The sequence below is a fragment of the Aotus nancymaae genome, unplaced genomic scaffold, assembly GCF_030222135.1.
Source record: "Aotus nancymaae isolate 86718 unplaced genomic scaffold, 86718_ANA_hifiasm-v0.15.2.pri h1tg000041l, whole genome shotgun sequence".
NCBI lineage: Eukaryota > Metazoa > Chordata > Mammalia > Primates > Aotidae > Aotus > Aotus nancymaae.
In genome coordinates, this window is record NW_026988455.1 from 598,995 (window position 1) to 615,982 (window position 16,988).

The 16,988-nt window shown below is 40.5% G+C and overlaps 1 protein-coding gene across 1 annotated transcript in view; it reads left to right on the top strand.

Annotated features, from left to right (window-relative positions):
- Positions 1-1,088: 1,088 nt before the first annotated feature.
- TCF12 (transcription factor 12) overlaps positions 1,089-16,988 on the top strand; it is a 418,189-nt gene continuing 402,289 nt past the window's right edge. The window contains exon 1 of the mRNA XM_064361328.1: positions 1,089-1,274. The gene's annotated coding sequence lies outside the window, so the exon portion shown is untranslated. The remainder of the gene's footprint in view (positions 1,275-16,988) is intronic.

Genomic DNA, 16,988 nt, shown 5'->3' on the forward strand with positions numbered 1-16,988 from the left:
CTCATAGGTATGCTGAGGGATGTCCCATAGAGATCTTCTGGAGGAGACAGCATAAGAGACAGAAGCTACTAACAGACAAAGTTATACAATTAAGAAAAATTAAATATCAGAGAAGGGAGTATGTTTCATATTGTTGAAGCTGAACAACTAATTCAATTCCCACTAGTATTGGAGAATAGGAAATTGCTTTGTAATTTAAAGAACTCCAGGAATTACACTTTATAATATAATAGGAATGTTCTTTGAAGATTATTTGAAGACTCTGATGTAAAGTTCACTGAGATAACTTCCCCCAGTTGTATGAAAAGTAGCTTTTGAATCAGAATTTTACAAACATTTATAAACATCAACAATCTGTGTCATGTACTATTCTAGGCAATAGAGTATCGAAGAAAAAAGTGGAGTTCCAAATGCAAAAGACATTTAGAAAGTGTAAACTAACCTTGTATATGGACAGTGAGGGAGATAGAAGCGTCTCAGATAATCCCCAAGTCTCTGGCTTGATGATTAGGTGAATAGTAGGATCATTAAGGATGTCTGACAAGAGACCACTAATTGCTTGCCTCATATTAATTCTACCCATTTTTTATGTAACTGATCTATATAGTATTAATATAAAACATAGCAATATGCCCAGTTAAAAAACACATTTTTCTGTCTCCATTACAGATAGGATTGTCCAATAAGACATAAGCAGACGTTTTTGGATGGGGCATCCGTGAGAGCCCTCTAAAGTATACTGAAGAGCAGGGTAGCAGCACTTTTTCTTTACCTTTCTTATTTCTGCCTGTAATGTCCAGGTTAGAGCACCCGCAGCTGGTTTGTGATCACAAGGTAACTTGAAGACAGAAGCTTCATGGTAAGGATTATAGAACAAAAACTAGGAAAAGCCTAGATTCCTGATAATTGGTGATTCATCATACTGGAATTAGCCCTGGGTTGCCTAACCCTAGAGTTTTATTTTGATAGAAAAATTAATCTTTGCCTTGTTTAAGCTGCTGTTGTTTCAGGTCTCTGTTTAGCAATCAAAACTAATCCTAACTGATACTCTATGATAGAGAATCAAGTTGCTTAGGGATTTTTGGTAGGTGGGAGGGTTAGGATGAAGTTCAGTTTTGTATGTATTACATACTAAGTGCTGGTAGAATGCCTGCAAGTCACTTGGAAACTCAAGCTGGAGACATAAATTTGGGATTGATCCAAATGGGAGGTTAATGTCTACAGCTTATCATCTCCAGTCAGTGGTTCTTCATTTTCTTCAGATCATGTCTATAGTAAGAACATTCTGTTTTTCATTTTTAAGCATTTAACTTGTGCCTTCCCTTGAATGCAGGGAGTGTAGACAGTGCAGAATCGTAAAAATGAGAGCGCAAGCTGAAACTGTGCAAAGTGATCTGAATAATCAATGGAACACATATTACTATCCTGTGACCTTCAAAATGTTTGTCAAAACATCAGAGCTCTCTTACTGCCGGTTATGAATGTACAGAGAAATGGAAAAAACAGTAAAGCTATTATTTTGTAGCATACAGTAGTCCCTCCTTATCTGAACGTGATAACTTCCAAGACCCCTAGAGGATGCCTGAAACTGTGGATAGTACCAAACCCTATATGCACTACTTTTCCCAAATATGTATATCTATGATAAAATGTAATTTGTAAATTAGGCACAGCTGGGGAAGGTGGCTCATGCCTGTGATCCCAGCACTTTGGGTGGCTAAGGTGGGAAGATTGCTTGAGCTCAGGAGTTCAAGACCAGCCTGGGAAATACAGTGAGATCCCCTGTCTCTAAAAAAAATTAAAATAATGTTCCATCATCAAGGACATAAATTCTCTGTTATCCAATATTTTACTAATCTGAATCATCATATGTTCATTCATGCATTCATTAATATGTAGTAGGCACTGTACACACATTTGGAATATATTGTGTCCATGAAAAAAAACAGGCAAACATTGTTGCCTCTGTGGTGCTTACCTTTTAGTTGGTAGTCATGGGGGGCTGAAACAGGAGGCAATAAAAATGAAACCCACTATATTATTTGAGGCAGATAATAGTGATGAGCTGATAAACGAGCAAAGTATACACATTTAAATGCACATGTCAAAAAAGAATTAGCAATCTTGATCAGATGATGAATTGATATTATGGACATAATGTATGCACTTCTACATGTGATTCCCTAAGAAAGACACAGTATCACTTATGAAGCATTCTGTCTAGATATGCAGAATTTGAATGCATTCATGAGGAAACAGGCAAATCCCAAATAATAAACATTCTATTAAAAAAGAAATATTCTACAGAAATGTCAATGTCATATATGCTGAAGGTTTTCTGTTATTTTTTAAATCCCAATTTTAGGGCTCTTATTGTCATGAATTCTCAATTTTACTAAAGGAAAACTATATTTCTATATTTACAGCCAATATTTTTTCTTAGTTTATTTATAAAATATCTTTTTAGGCACTTGTTATACTGTTTTGGGCATTGTCTTTGCCTGAGTTATCTAGAAAACAGAGCCTAAGCAAATTTAAGAACCAGGACTTTATTGAGAGCTGTAATTTGAGGACATTAAGAGTGAGAAATAGGCAAATAAGGCAGGAAAGAAGGGGAAATTAATGTAAGGTCTCCTTTCTGAGCTGGCTACAGCTTTACTAAACAGTATGGTGGGGAATCTTTTCAAGATCACTTGAGGCCAAAAGTTAAAAACCCGCCTGGCCAACATGGTGAAACCCAGTGTCTATTAAAAATACAAAAAATTAGCCAGGCACAGTGGCCCATGCCTATAATCCTAGCTACTCATGAGGCTGGGGCATGAGAATCACTTGAACCCCAGAGGCAGAGGTTGCAGTGAGTTGAGATTGTACCACTGCACTCCAGCCTGGGCCACAAAGCAAGACTCCATCTCCAAAAAAAAAAAAAAAAATTGGGTAGATGTGGTGGCGTACACCTGTAATCCCCAGCACTTTGGAGGCTGAGGCAGGAGAATCACTCGAGTCCAGGAGTTCAAGATCAGCCTGTGTACTATCTCTACAATCTTTTTTTTTTTTTAATTAACCAGGCATGGTGGTGAGTGCCTGCAGCCCTAGTTACTTGGGAGGCTGAGGCGAGAGAAATACTTGAGGCTAGGAGTTCAAAGTTGCAGTGGGCCATGATCATGTTACTGCATCAACTTGAGCAGCAGAACAAGATCCTGTCTCTTAAAAAAAAAAAAAAAAATTAAGACTGAGATATTTGTATTTATAAGGCACCTAGAGTAGTCAAACTCATAGTGGTAGAAAATAGAATTGTAGTTGCTAGGGGCTCGAGAGAGAGAGGAATGAAGAGTTATTATGTAATTGGTACAGAGTTTCAATATGGAGAGATGAAAATTTCTGAAGATAGATGGTGATGATGGTGGCAAAACAATGTGAATGCACTTAAGGCTACTCAACTGTATACCAAAAAAAATGGTTAAAATGGTAAATTGTATGTTACATATATTTTACCAAAACAAAAAATAACAGTAATAAATTAGTACATTTTAACACACATATTTTTACGTACGACTATATTTTCCAAATAAAAAATTAATATGAAGTGGCAATATTTTAAATCTCCTTTTTTTTTGGAGGGGGGGTTTGAGACAGAGTCTCACTTTGTCACCCAGGCTGGAGTGCAGTGGTGCCATCTCGGCTCACTGAAACCTCCACCTCCCTGGTTCAAGCAATTCTCCTACCTCAGCCTCCCAAGTAGCTGGGACTATAGGCATGCACCACCACACCCAGCTAATTTTTGTATTTTAGTAGAGATGGGGTTTCACCATATAGCCTAGGCTAGTCTCAAACTCCTGACCTCATGATCCATCCACCTCAACCTCCCAAAGGGCTGCGATTACAGGCATGAGCCACCTCGCCTGGCCACTTTTGCAAATCTTTTAAAGTTTGAATTAATAGAAGACAACTGAGGCTGGGTGCAGTGGCTCATGCCTGTAATTCCAGCACTTTGGGAGGCTGAGGTGGGCAGATCACTTGAGGTCAGGAGTTCAAGACCAGGTTGGTCAATATGGTCAAACTCTATCTCTACTAAAAGTACAAAAATTAGCGAGGCATAGTGGCAGCCACCTGTAATCCCAGCTACCCGGGAGGCTGAAGCAGGAGCATCATTTGAACCCGGAAGGCTGAAGCAGGAGCATCGTTTGAACCCAGGAGGTGGAGGTTGCACTGCACCCCAGCCTGGGAGATAGAGCGAGACTCTGTCTGGGAAAAAAAAAAAAAGAAGAAGACAACTAGATTTTCGTATCTATTTTTGTTTTCAGTCTATCACAATATGTTGTTTTGGTTGAATATATGAAGAAAATCTTACCTCACAAAGATATATAGTAGGAAAAGAAAGAATTATTTAAGTAGCCTTTTCAGAAAATTGTGAATAGTATTCTTTAATACAGTATAAAACTTGAAAAGTGGTAGTTTCTTAAAATATTGGTTCACTAAATTATGTAGATCTTCCAAATGTTGACATGTTTCACTGTACATCAGAAAAATCACATTTGCTAATATCACCACCACAAAAAAAGTCTTAAAGTACTGGGAAGATGTCAAGCCCCAGGATAGTAAATATACGTTTTTCAAAATTCTAGTTTTTTGTTTAAAATGCAAATGTCATAAATGTTAACAAATATAGTCAGTTGTTTTCCTTGACTTACACAATCTTCTAAAAAAATAATATATATATATATGCCAGATACTTAAGTCTAAGTAGTCATAGTTTGTTTTTGTTTCTTTTAAGTAAAAATAATGTTCCATGAGAAGAAGCAACAGGTTCACTTCACAACTCAATCACACAAGTGCTTTTCTTGAGACAGCATCATACTTCTGCGCGCAGCAATAGTACATCACACGTACTTCCCATTTCATCACATAGAATACTAAAAGGACACGTACTAATTTCAGCAACCTAGGAAGAGAAGGGAAACTCCCCAACCTGATGAAAAACTAAGCAAAACATATTTTTAATATGATGATTAATGATGAAAAACTAAATGATTTTCTTGCTATTGCCGAAAACAAGGCAAGGATGTCTTCATTCATTGCTTTTACCCAAGAAGCTAGTCAATGTAATAAGAAAAGAAAAGAGAAATTTTAAAAAGGACAAGAAATAAAAGCCATGTAGATAGGACAAGAAGAAAAAGGGTGGGTGCAGTGGCTCACGCCTATAATCCCAGCACTTTGGTAGGCTGAGGTGGGTGAATCACCAGGTCAGGAGTTCGAGACCAGCCTGGCCAACATGGTGAAACCCTATTTCTACTAAACATACAAAAATTAGCCGCACCTGGTGGCAGGCACCTATAATCCTAGCTACTCAGGAGGCTGAGACAAGAGAATCACCTGAACCCGGGAGGCAGAGGTTGCAGTGAGCCAAGATCGCACCATGGCACTCCAGCCTGGGCGACAGAACAAGACTCTGTCTCAAAAAAAAAAAAAGAAGAAGAAATAAAACTTTCACAGGTAACATATTATGTACATTAAAATCCCAGAAATATCTACATAAAAACTTCTAGAATTAATAAATAAGTTTAGAAAGTTCACAGGATATATCTATATATAAATATTTGAAACTAACAGCTAGAAACTGAAATGTAAACAACAGTATCATTTTTAATACCACCAAAAATGTAAAATACTTAGGGATAAACCCAACAAATTTGTGCAAGATATGTATGCTAAAAACTGCAATGCATTGACATGAGAATTTGAAGAAGATATAAATAGATGGAGTTATATACATTGTTCATGGATCTAAAGATTTAATATTATTAAGGTGGCAATTTCCCCAAAACGAATCTGCAGGCTAATTGCACTCTCCATTAAAATTGCAGACTTGTTGTAGAAATTGACAAACTAATTGTTAAATTTACGTGGAAAAGTTAAGCATCCATAATAATCAGATCAATCTTGTTTTTTTTTCCCCTCTTATTTTTAAAACATATAACTATTTAAAACAAGAGGAGTTTGAGGAAGCTTTGTTTGTTCAGAGAAAAGGTCTTACTCTGTCTTCCTGGATGGAGTGCAGCGGCACAATCATAGCTCACTGCAGCTTCCACCTCCTGGGCGCAAGCAATTCTCCCATCAGCCTCCCAAGTACCTGGAACTACAAAAGCATGTCACCATGCCCAGCTAATTTTAAAAATATTTTATAGAGACAGGGTCTTGCTATGTTGCCCAGTCTAGACTCAAACTCCTGGTCTCAAGTGATCCTCCCACCCTGGCCTCCCACAGTGCTGGGATTACAGGTGTGGGCCACCATGCCCAGCAAGACATCAAATGCAAAATAAGAGAACAACATTAAGCCAACAAATTCAACCACACAGATGAAAAAGACAAATCTCTGGAAATGTACAATGCACCAAAATACACAAGAAAAAAAGAGAAAATCTGAATAAGCCTATATCTAATAAGCAAATTGAGTATGTTACGAAAAACCTTCCCAGAAAGAAAACTTCAGGGCCAGATGGTTTCATCGGTAAAAACATCAGTTACTCAAATGTTTTCCAGAAAAGAGAGGAGGAGAGAATATGTTTTTCAGAAATGAGAGAAGAGAAAACACCATCCAGTTCATTTTATGAGGTTAATTTTATGGACTGAATTGTGCCTCCTGAAACTTTATATGCTGAAGTTCCAACCTTTAGTGCCTCAGAATGTACATTTGGAGATAAGGTCTTTACAGAGCTCACTGAGTTAAAATGAGACTGTTAGGGTGGGGCCCTAATTCAATGTGACTAGTGTCCTTTTAAGGGGAAGGACACCAGGGGCACATATGTACACAGAGGAAAGGCCAAGTGAGGACACAGCAGAAAGGCAGCCATCTGCACACCAAGGAGAGAGGCCTCCGGAGAAACCAAACCTACTAAGACGTTGATCTTGGACTGCTAGCCTCCCGAACTGTGAAAAAATTAATTCACATTGTTTAGACTCCCCACTCTGTGGCAGTTTGTTACAGTAGCCCTACAAACTAATACACTAACATAAGCTTAATACCAAAACCTGACAAAGATTGTATTTACAAATTACAATATCCTTTACTGATTCAGAGGCAAAATCCTTAACAAAACACTAATGAATCAACTCAATAGAACATTAAAAGACTAACACTTCAAGATTAAGTAGGGCTTATCTCAGGAATGAAAGGTTAGTTTAACATTTCTAAATTGATAAATATAATTCATTATATAAACAAAAAAAGAAGAAAAACCACATGATGACTTCAATAGATACAGAAAATGCATTTCACCAAAATCCAACATTGATTACTGATAAAAACTTTCAGCAGATCAGAAATAGTAGGGAACTTCCTCAAATGAATAAAGGGCACCTATAAAATACCTACAATATAATTAATGATGAAAGGCTGAATTGTTTTCCCCTAGAATAGGAATAAAGCAAAGATGCCATGACTACTATTCTAAAATTCTATTCAACATTGTAGTAAAAGTCTTAGTCATCAGAAGAAAAGAAAAATAAATAAAATTAAGATCAAAAGGGAAGAAGTAAAACTGTCACTACTTGCAAATGATATGATTTTTAACTTAAAAAATCCCAGCGAGGCCAGGCGTGGTGGCTGACACCTGTAATTCCAGCAGTTTGGGAGGCCAAGGCGGGCGGATCACGAGGTCAAGAGATCGAGACCATCCTGGCCAACAAGGTGAAACCCTGTCTCTACTAAAAATACAAAAAAATTAGCTGGGTGTGGTGGCGCGCGCCTGTAGTCCCAGCTACTCGGGAAGCTGAGGCAGGAGAATTGCTTGAACCTGGGAGGCAGAGGTGGCAGTGAGCCGAGGTCACACCACTGCACTCCAGCCTGGCGCCTGGTGACGGAGTGAGACTCTGTCTCAAAAAAAAAAAAAATCCCAGGGAATCTAGAAAAAAATTACTAGAATCCATAAGTGAATTTCGTAAGGTCACAAGATACTGAGTTAATATATAAAAATCTGTTTAAGGCAAACATTAAAATGTATATGCTTACATACTAACAGCAAATTATTGAAAAATTGAATTTAAGGAGCAATTTCCTTTACAATAATACCAAAATATAAAATAATTTTGAATAAATATAACAAAAGATATCTACACTGAAAACCACAAAACCTCACTGAAAAAAATAAAATAATTTACAAATACATTGAGATATATACCATGTTTATGGACCAAAAGATTCAATATTGTTAACAAACAATTCTCCCCAAATCGTGCCATTGGCAAAAGGATAGATATACAGATTAATCATGCAGACTGCAAAGTCTAGAAATAGACCCATACATATAAGGTGAATTGAGTTTTGGTATGCAACCTAAGGTAATTCAATGGTGAGAGGAAGAAACAGTAACCTTTTTAATAAGTAGTGTTGGAACAATTTTAATGGACACCCCCCAAAGAAATTTTTTTTTAATGGACCATTTAAAACCACAACAAATGTAAAAATAAACTTGAAATTGATCACAGTCCTACATGTAAAACCTAAAGCTAAAAAAATTATAGAAAAAGAACATGGGAGTACGTATTTATGTCTTTGAGTTAGACAAAGATATTCCAGAGAGAACACAAAAAGTATAAACCTAAGGAAAGAAAATATCTGTGCTAATATGCCAGTTTTAACCATCATTGCTTTTACGCCATCAATGAAAATATCAATGCAATGAAAAAGGTGAATAAATAAAATCTGACTGGGTGTGGTAGCTCACACCTGTACTCCCAGCACTTTGGGAGGCTGAGGCTGGCAGATCACCTGAGGTTGGGAGTTCAAGACCAGCCTGACCAACATGGTAAAACACCATCTCTACTAAAAATACAAAAATTAGGCCGGGTGCGGTGGCTCAAGTCTGTAATCCCAGCACTTTGGGAGGCCGAGGCGGGTGGATCACGAGCTCAAGAGATCGAGACCATCCTGGTCAACATGGTGAAACCCCATCTCTACTAATACAAAAAATTAGCTGGGCATGGTGGCGTGTGCCTGTAATCCCAGCTACTCAGGAGGCCGAGGCAGGAGAATTGCCTGAACCCAGGAGGCGGAGGTTGCGGTGAGCCGAAATCGCGCCATTGCACTCCAGCCTGGGTAACGAGTGAAACTCCGTCTCAAAAAAAAAAAAAAAAAAAAAAAATACAAAAATTAGCCCGAGGTAGTGGATGCCTGTAGTCCCAGATACTCGAGAGGCTGAGGCAGGAGAATAGCTTGAACCTGGGAGGTGGAAGTTGTAGAGAGCTGAGATGGCACCACTGCACTCCAGCCTGGGCGACAGAGCAAAACTCTGCCTCAAAAAATAAGTAAAATAAAATAAAATAAAATATACAAATAAAATCCTAAATTATTATCCAAATAAGTTTTACTCATAGACTCTCCCCTGAAAATTCTCATGGATCCCAAGGATCTATAGACCACTTTGAAAATAACTTTTTTGCAACAATTGAAAATAATGAACTGCTAATGGGTGCCTCATACAGGTACAATGTTAGAAAAAAGAAGCCAGGCACAAAGGAGAACATAATGTGTGATTCCATTTATATAACTTTCAAGAACTGGCTACACTGCTCTATGGAGGAAGTCACAATAGTGGTTACCTACAGGGGTCAGGAGAAGAAGGGAATTAACTCAGAAAGGTCGTGAGGGAAAGGACTTCTGGTTCTGTATTTTGATTTGGTTAATGGTTTGTGCATTTTACTATAGGAATGTCAATAACATACTTTAATGAAAATATAAAAATATAAACCCTACATAATATCCTAATGAAACATTTCTATATTTAGAAGTAATTGATTAAACATCTTCTAATACTTTTATGCAACAAAACCTTAGGCAATGGATCAATTTTAGGAAAGAATTCATAGCACTGAGAATCTGAAAATTCTACTTTCAAGATGATGGTGTATAACATTTATTTCACATTTAATACTTTAATCATTAAGTACATTTGTATCTATGTGTATCTTATTTTAATAGATGGTTAGTTCCTTAAAGGTAGGAATGTATTTTATATCTTTAATACTATAGAAACGGGTACACAGTAGGTGACTTACTGATTAATTTTCTCATTCATTCATGCAATAAAGATTTCTTTAGCATTTAGCATAGGTACTGGGCATATAATGATGGGTGGGTGCGGGGCTCAATAAATTCCTGTTGATAACTGATTGATAATTATCAATTACATTTCAGAAAGAGCATAACTCTCTTTTCTCCTGAATTCCAAGTACACATGCACTAGAGATTTTAACCTTGCTGTAAAAATACAGACACAAAAACACAGAGATTAATTAACTGACTTCTTAGGGTGATATACTTGGTCATGACTGGGGCAAACATTAAAATGGTTACAGCTTCTTTCCTGGACCAAGGTGCTAGGGGAATTCATTCAGATTGACTTGGGTTCATATTTCATTTAAATGCTCTCATTTCACTTCTGCTACATGCAACGTCTCTGACTTATATTTCAGGACCTGCAGTCCGCATTGGTTTACTTTCACTTCAGCCTCTGTCAAGATAAATTAGACACCAAGGGTCCGTGATATCATCTGAAGCAGAACTGCTATTAGTAGGAAATATACAAGCAGTTTTATATTTCAGTATAGTGTAGCACTTTTTTGGAGAATGTACTTTCTACTAAAAATGAAAGTGGATGTAACAAAACTTGATGAATTTGGAAACATTAAAAGAAATCAAATTTTATTTTATTCTGCATCCTCGGGCAAATTAGCTAAAGGAAGGTTGGTAACAGTAAATATTTTTATCTCCTTTCAGTGCATCTACAAACCATTCTGCTGAATAAGATCTGACAGGTTCCTGACTGTGAGCAGAGACAGGGTAACAACTTGGATGATACATAAACTTGCATCAGATACAGACTCCATTTTTGCTGTAATCATCCATCCATAGCCTTGCCTGCTCAGCTGACAAGTCATGTCATTAATAAAGCATATTGTAACACAAGTGCATTGTCCTACATAGTGTTTACTTTGTTGGAAATTAATTGTTTGAAACAATGGCCTCAGTGAAAAGATGTGAAATGTTACGAGCTGTGTAAAAATCAATATAATATGTACTAATAATGATAGTTTGTGAAGGATTAAAATGTAGATCATGCTGTATAGAGTTAATGACTCGGTCTTGCTTTTAAGTTTTCTTTTTATTCTAGTCCTGTGATATAACCTTGAATTTCAAGCCAAGCCTGGTGGAGAGACAAAGTTCCCTCATCAGAAAGTAAACTCCACTTTGGCTTACTCACCAATGTCTCCCTAGTACATAGCACAGTACTTGGAAGACAGTCGACATGTAATATTCGTTAAATGAAAGAAATGAATAAATATGTGTATAGGGAAAAAATGGAACACATTTCAGTTTCAAGCCAAGCCATAACCAGAGTTCCTCCAGGATGTGACTCAAAGAAATAGAGTGGGACTCAATCTCCAGGGGACAAGGACTCCCATATTGCTTCCATTTCACCCTTTCCCAATGCAGCTAATGGGACTCCCACATTGCTGAGCCAGACAGAGAAGCCCCAGGTATAGAACTGAGGTAGGAAAGGATAAAGTATACCCTTTCCCATCTCCCCACACCCTCCCCAATCCCACCCAATAAGATCTGGATGTGTTCTTGCAGTTTTCAATCTGAATTCTCTTAGAACAATAAAAGGGGCTTCAGCTCTCCCCCGATTCTCATTAACAGAGTGCCAGGTAGAACAGCCTGCACGTATTTTAGCAGTAACGAGGGGCTGAGAGAAGAGTAAGGTCTTAGGAAGATAGACAAATGGAAGGCCAGGTCTTGAAATGGAGCTGGTTCCCTCTCCATTAAGTTGGTAAAGAAAGAATATGGCTGGGAGCGGTGGCTCCCACCTGTAATCTCAGTAATATGGGAGGCCAAGGTGGGAGGATCACTTGAGCCCAGGAAATGAAGACTAGCCTGAGCAACATAAGGAGATCCTGTCTCTACAAAAATTTTTTAAAAATTAGCTGAGCATAGCGGCTTTCGCCTATAGTCCCAGCTACTCAAGAGACTGAGATGAGAGGATTGCTTGACCCCAGGAGGTTGAAGCTGCAGTGAGCAGTGAGCTGTGATCACACCACTGCACTCCAGCCTGAGCAACAGAGCCAGACCGTTCTGCCGAAGGAAAGAAAAAGAGAAGAGAGAGAGAGAAGGGAGGAAGGGAAAGAAGGGAAGGCAAGAGGGAAGGGAGGAGGGGAAGAGGGAAAAAGGGAAGGAAGGAAGGAAAGAGGGAAGGAAGGAAGGAGGGAAGGAGGGAAGGAAGGAAGGAGGGTGGAAGGGAAGGTAGGGTGGGAGGGAGGGAGGGAGGGAGGGGAGGGAAAGGAAGGAGAGAGAAAAAGAAAGAAGATGGATGAAGACAGAACAATTTAGAGGTGATGAAGAAGAGTAGATACAGAAACATTCTGAGGTAGAGGAAAGGAAAAATGAAACTTGTTGGGGCCTAAGCCACAGCCACTTTTATTATGCCAAAATTTGATGTTGTTCTGATTGTATCCTTCCATGTGTTGACAAAGGGTGATTTCTCTCCCCAGCATGAGGAGTAGATTATGATTATTGTCACTCCTCTTACAAATAATCAGTTTAGGATTCGTGTGTGACACAATTCTGCCCAGTGGGACTCAGTTCTTCCAGAAGCCTCGAAAAAAGGGTTTTCCTTTCTTTATTATGAGTGAGAGACAGAAAAAAAAAGAGGTGGAAATAGCATCCCTCTACTTTGCTGGATGCCCCTGACTGTATTTGACATCCAGATAAGCAGAAGCCATGGTGTAGCCATGAAGGAACATGACAGAAGAAATTACCATCATGTGAAGTTGGCAGAGCAGAAAGAAGAATCCCACTTCATTCCTGGACAACTTCCCTGAGTTATTTGACCAACCAATACTGGAACCACCCTCTTCCAAACTTCTTATTTTATGAGGTAATAAATCCCTTATTTTTCAAATTTCCACCTCTATTCAGGTTTCCTGTTGTTTGCACTTTCCTTGATACCTTGACTTTTTTTCTACTAAAGGAGGAAGTGAGGGCGTATGTTATGAATGTGAAATCTGGAAGTCAAAAAGTTTGAAACAGATATTTCGGTTTGCACTTAGAGTCTCCTTCCATCTTCTTCCCCCTCCCCAGCTCCTACTGGATTCAACAAGGGCCAGGACACAAGACTGAATGCAAAAGGACCTCTCCCTTCCCAAGACTGTCTTTATTCCTAGCTCAAGCTCAATGTGTCTTGCTCCTTCTTTCCTAAAGATTTGTTCTGTCCCAGGAGGCTCCTCATTCGCTCCAGTCAATTGGCTTCTAGAGCCTTGCCCCATCAATTCCAGAGATACAACCACACATCTGAACTCCAGCCATAATTTAGACCAAAGTGGGGAGCCCCCACCACAGCACCATTCTGTACCGGTATTTAGCAATCTTTTGTAGCCTTTGAACAGAAATAGAGAAGTAAAATGGCCAGAATTTAGGGATGGAAACCGGCACAGGCATGGGAAACCTTCTGAGAATGCAGGAGTTAGCTGGGTTTACTAGTTAATAACTCTTATGAAGATCACATAGCACACAATTCAGCATATAAATTAGTCTTAACACATGTATATTGAATTTCTTTGAAATGACCAGATTGTAGGCAGATAAAATGGCTTCCTTTTACAGAATCTTCCCTTCAGAGAGTCTTTCAATAGCACCACCTTCTCTCCACCCAAAATAAAACCTTCACCATTTTCACCTTAAGTTTACTTTTATAGCACACTTTGAAATAGGGAGTGTGGTAAGAATAGTTCTATTTAATTTACCACGAAGGAACAAGACACAAAGAGATGATCTGACTTGGTCACCATCCCTGAGGGCATTCGTGGCAGAGAGGGATGGTCCCTCAGTCCCCAGGGCTCTCAAGCCTTTGTTCTGATGTCCCTGTATGTAATTGTTTTGATAGCAATTTTCCCGGTTCTCTCTCACTAGCTTACTAACCACGCATGTCAATCACATTCAGGAACACCATGGGCCTAAGGGTCAGGCACATCTCAGGAGGATGTGATTCAAAAGGGAACACAAGGCATAATGTAGCACTTTCTCCTTCCAGCAAGTATGTCAGTTGCGGCCTCGAAAGTCTGACAGTGTGTAAAGAGAGTGTTGCTTTTCTTCCCCTTCCCCCAGATACAGAGAGGAAAGGATATATCAAGAACTCTCACCGCAGCTTTAAAGCAAGTGAGAAACCCATCAGTGTAAGATCCTCTTACTAGAGAACACTCAGTGGTATTCAAAGAGTTCTCCACCTAAACTCTAGAGAACCCGGAGAGAGGTCCTGTTTTTTCCTCCCAAAGATCCATCTCCAGAGCTTCACTCCCCAGTCCGTGAGGAAAGCCGGGAGGATGGGAGCGCCACAGATCCTAAGTCCCTGTCTCCTATGGAACCCCTGGACCTCCTTTCTCGCTTCCCTACCACTTCAGGGAGCAGCACGCAGGGGCCCAGAGGCCAGGGTCCAGGCCGCAACCGGAGCAGAGCCGACGCAGAACGCGGACCGGAAGGGCAGCAGGCGCCGAGCTGCAGGATGTTGCTGGGAGGCGTGGATTCTGGAAAGTGCGTGTGCGCCCTCCCTCGAGCACCGCCCGCGGAGCCGATTGGCCCGGGCGCGCGGCGGGGGAAGCCCTTGGCTAATCTCCTGCCACTCATCCCGGCCGACGTCGGCGCCCCGGCCGCTACGCCGCGGACCTCTCGCCGCGCTGGGCCGGGCTGCGCGCGGAAGGACAAATAGTCCCGGCGGCAGTGCCGCGCGCCCCTCCACGGCTCTGCTCGCCCCGCCCGGGCTGCCGGGCTCCTGGCTGGGGCGGCGGGAAGTGGGGGCGGGCGGAGGAGGCCCAGTCTCTGCGGCTCTTCGACCCCGGCTTCTCTCTTTTCTGCCATTCGGGTGGATTGCACTCCCTAGGGAAGAGTAATTGGATTCCGGGCTCCCTCCAGCCGGGATCAGCAGAAGTCGGCCGCTGAGCCTGTAGCCTGGGAGGGGCGTATACGGAGGAGGGAGAAGTGGGGAGCCGCCGCTGGGAGGGACACGGTGAAACCACTGTCCCCTTAAGTGCGTGCGTGCTTGTTTCTTTACAGGCCGCAGCGGGAAGCTGGGTATAGAGAAGGGATTAACAGAGATTGCACCCTGGTGCCCTTCCCCCCCCAGGCACGTGACTCTTGCCCCTTCCAAGTTGTCATCCTCATTGTGAAATTCACCTGGTTGCTGATACTCAGAAGAGGAATACTTTGGAAGCTTTAAGCCTTCCAGGCAGCACCCTTCTGTTTTTCTCTGAATGCACCACTTTGAGCTCAGCTGGAGAAAGAACGCTGTGAAATCTGGTATTGGACATGTCTCTTATTAACAAAGTAATTCTGGAGAAAACATTCTTTCCACAATCATCCAGGAACGTATCCCAAGTCCCTGCCTTGGCAGTAGCAGACTTCCCTTAATTCCCTTCCCCCTGTGGAGATGGATCCAGAAGTGGGAGCCTTCAGCAGAGTTTTTGGCTGAAATGAAAGGCATGTTCTAGGAATTGTGACTTGACTTGGCCTTCTTGTGTTTTCTTTTTATTTTCATCTTAGCTACTGCATTTCACTCATTCATCATTAAATAAACTCCTATTGAAGGCTTTGTTTGTGCCAGGCTCTGTTCTACTTATCAGAGATTAAATCAGTGAGTAAAACGAAGCCCCTCAACTCTTGGATCCTCATTACAGTTGCTCCAGTGGGAGGAGATAGTATATTTACAATCATATACAGTTGTATAATGTCATGTAGGGAAAAGCTCTATGAAGTAAAAGAGCAGAAGGACAAGGATGCAGATGAGAGTGGGACACTATTTTATATTTTAGATAAGTTGATCGAAGAGGGCCTGTTTGAGGAAGTTATGTGTAAACAGAAGTCTGGAGGAAATGAGGTAGAAAGCCAAGCAAATATTGAGGGGACAGGGGTGGGGGTGGGGGCGGGGATAGGAGCGTCGCGGGGAGAACTTTTCCGAGCAGAAGGAAGAGCAAGTGCAAAGGCTCTGCAGCCGGACACAGTTTGGTGAGTTTGAATTAGCAGAAAGGAGGCCAGTGTGAATGCTGTGCAGTAAGCCAGAAAAACAGTTGGAAATAAGACTGGAGATGGGGTGATGAGTATGTGCGTGCTCGGCATTCGCTTTTAACATAATTTGAAACTTCTCTAAGTTCTGTATGTACTAAAGTGTCCTGCACGTCCCGTGTCTCCACCAGGCACTACATTTCATTCAGAGATGCCACTTGGTCTAGCAGTTAAGTGTTCATTTCTGCTTTTCTCTCTCACCCTCTTGTACTCATCTACAACTACCACTTCAAGTGTTTCTTCTGTGCAGATCCTTATCTTTAATGTCACCTTCCCCCTCCCCCAACTTGTATACTTGCCTGTTTATCTAATCAGCGTATCTAATTGGACATCCTGACATCTTCCGATTTCGACAGGTCCAAAACCAATCTCATTACCTTTCCAAAATCGCTTCCCTTCTTTCTCATTGATACCACTGCTATCTCTGTCACCCAAGCTAAATACATGGATGTCATTTTTTACCTATTCGTCTCCTTTATGTCTTTTATCCAGTCAGTTCTCAGGGCCTCTCATGAGTAATTTATCTTTTAAATGCCTCATGTCAAATCTCTCCCTCTGTTTCTACTTCAGGATCTCTGTCTAAGCCCTTAAATGTTGCCACATAGGATTAGTTCAGCAGTTTCTAAGTGGTCTTTCTGACTTTCTTCTCACTCTGCTCCAATCTAACCTGCCAGAATAATTGTTCTGAATTTTCACTCTTAGCACAGCTGTATGTGCTTCAGCACCTTTATGGCTAAATTTTCTATTTCATTACATTTAAACTCTTCTGATTGAATTTCTTTTTTCTTTTTTGAAACAGGGTCTTACTCTGTCGCCCAGATGCCCAGGCTGGAGTGCAATGGTGCGATCATGGCTCACTGTAGCCTCTACCTCTTGGTGTTCAAGT